The sequence below is a fragment of the Tenrec ecaudatus genome, chromosome 2 (genome assembly GCF_050624435.1).
Source record: "Tenrec ecaudatus isolate mTenEca1 chromosome 2, mTenEca1.hap1, whole genome shotgun sequence".
In the NCBI taxonomy this organism is placed as follows: Eukaryota; Metazoa; Chordata; class Mammalia; order Afrosoricida; family Tenrecidae; genus Tenrec; species Tenrec ecaudatus.
Genome location: NC_134531.1, coordinates 57,040,160 through 57,042,680, shown reverse-complemented (window position 1 = coordinate 57,042,680; position 2,521 = coordinate 57,040,160). Strand labels below are relative to the sequence as shown.

Below are 2,521 nucleotides of genomic sequence, written 5' to 3'. Positions count from 1 at the left end.
TTCAAGAATGGAATCACAAAAGAGCTAGGAGGTAAAGGGCATTTATAGAGGTCTAAAAAAGTCATGTACATATGTAAATATATTTATATATGAGGACGTGGAAATAGATCTATGTGCATATGTGTACAAATTATGTATTAAGGTAGCAGATGGACATTGGTCCTCCACTCAAGTACTCCCTCAATGCAAGAACACGTTGTTCTATTAAACTGGCATTCCACAATGCTCACCTTCCTGACACAATCGCTGAAGACAAAGCGGGTGCATAAGCAAATGTGGTGAAGAAAGCTGATGGTGCCTGGCTATCAAAAGATATAGCATCTGGGAAATGGAGGCGCCTGCTGGCCAATCAGGCGGCTCTCGTGGCAGCAGCTAGCGCAAGGCTGGGAGCCAAGCGGCACGTTGTGCCCTACTCTGCCCAGAGCCCAACAATACAGTCAGGATGGCGAAAGGTAACCCCAAGAAACCAAAGGGCCAGATGTCTGCTTACGCCTTCTTTGTGCAGACGTGCAGAGAGGAACATAAGAAGAAAAACCCGGAAGTCCCTGTCAATTTTGCCGAATTTTCCAAGAAGTGTTCTGAACGGTGGAAGACCATGTCTGGGAAGGAGAAATCCAAATTTGATGAGATGGCAAAGGCGGACAAAGTGCGCTATGACCGGGAAATGAGGGATTATGGGCCAGCTAAGGGCGGCAAGAAGAAGAAGGACCCCAACACTCCCAAACGACCACCGTCAGGATTCTTCCTCTTCTGTTCTCAATTCTGCCCCAAGATCAAATCTACAAACCCTGGCATCTCCATGGGTGACGTGGCCAAAAAACTGGGTGAGATGTGGAATAACTTGAGTGACAGCGAGAAGCAGCCTCACATCAACAAGGCGGCAAAGCTGAAGGTGAAGTATGAAAAGGATGTTGCAGACTATAAGTTTAAGGCCAAGTTTGATGGTGCGAAAGGTCCTGCCAAAGTTACCCGGAAAAAGGTGGAAGAGGAAGATGAAGAAGATGAGGAGGAGGAAGATGACGAGGAGGAGGAAGATTAATAAAGAACGGTTTCTTTGTCTCCTTGTGAATACCTTAGAGGAGGGAGCGCCCGGGATTGCCATGTCTCGTTACCCTCATTAGGTTTAATTCCACAGTTGGATCATGATCATAGTGTCGTCTATCAAAGTGCTCTAGAACCCGTCCAAGGTCTACTTGACGCGGCCAGGGTGTCCGGAGCACCCTGGAACTGTATCAAAATGGTACATACTTCCACGCATTTGTAAAAGAAAAGGCACTTGTGGGCCCCTAGCTCTGTGCACTTTGCTGTGGAGCTGACAAGGCATTTAAGCAGTTCTGGCCACTTGTTTGTTGGTTTGTTTCCTTAGTGAGGTGGTGTTCACTAAATGGTGATCGGCTAGGAATCCGGTGTTCTGCACTGTACATATCTGTAGTTTGTAAAGAAACAAAGCGAAAGAAAGAAGGAAGTAGCCAGGACACACACTCTGGCATCGAGGCAGAGGGTGGGGAGTGGGGGAGGTGCCCTTAGAAGGGGCTGAAGCTCAGGGCATGCACTGTGAAGCTGACCTCTTGACACTGCGGTGGCCATCCATTTAGCTTCAGGTTGTCTTGTTTTTTCTGTATATAGTGACATAGCTGGCATGAGAAGTGTTTGCAATTTTTTTTTCTTTTCAAAAAAATTTTTTTTTGTTTAGGACGGTCATTTCAAAGCTGTTTTTGAGCGAACTGTCGATCTCTTCGTTGTCAGCAAAGAGACGCTGCACTGATGGAACCGTCTGTACTTAAACACACTTTGCAATGTTCTGGGGTTTTTTTTGTATGTTTAGAATGCTGACATGTTTTTGAAGTTAAATAAACAGTATTACATTTTTCAAAAAAAAAAAAGATATAGCATCTGGGGTCTTAAAGGCTTGAAGGTAAACAAGCGGCCATTTATCTGAGAAGCACCAAAGCCCACATGGAAGAACACCACCAGCCTGTGTGATCACGAGGTGTTGAAGGGATCAGATATCAGGCATCTTCAGAACAAAAACTTATGTCATTGTGAATGAGGAGAAGTGCAGAGTGGAGACCCAAAGCCTGTCCAAAAAAAAAGACTAATGGTCAAAAGTTTCACGATAGATATATTTACAACAATGACAAGAAAGAAGGCAGACACCGAGACTGATTATGTACAAAGGCACACCCTCTGGGACTTGCTTCCTTTATTGGGAATTCCATAAATCCCAGTTAATTGTCCTGATGTGTTCCCTGTGTCTGGTCTGTCTATTCGTTCATGAAGTAGAGCACAGGCAGCCACCAGGGCACAACGAGCTGTATCCACCTCAAGCAATGGAGGAATATGGAGAACCGGGAAAAGAAGAGATGGAATGTGTGACAATTCGCTGTCTGGGACCCCTGCCTCCTTTAGCAGGGGAACAGAACTGGCTGCTGCTTGGCTGACTACTGATTGGACATCCCCTTGCAGAAGGGTCACAGGGAGGAGAGGAGCTAGTCAGGGTGCAGTGTAGCAACGATGAAAC

General features: G+C 45.9%; 1 pseudogene; it reads left to right on the top strand.

The window, feature by feature from the left end:
- Window positions 1-442: 442 nt before the first annotated feature.
- On the top strand, window positions 443-1,039 carry LOC142440799 (high mobility group protein B3 pseudogene; annotated as a pseudogene).
- The last annotated feature ends 1,482 nt before the right edge of the window (window positions 1,040-2,521 follow it).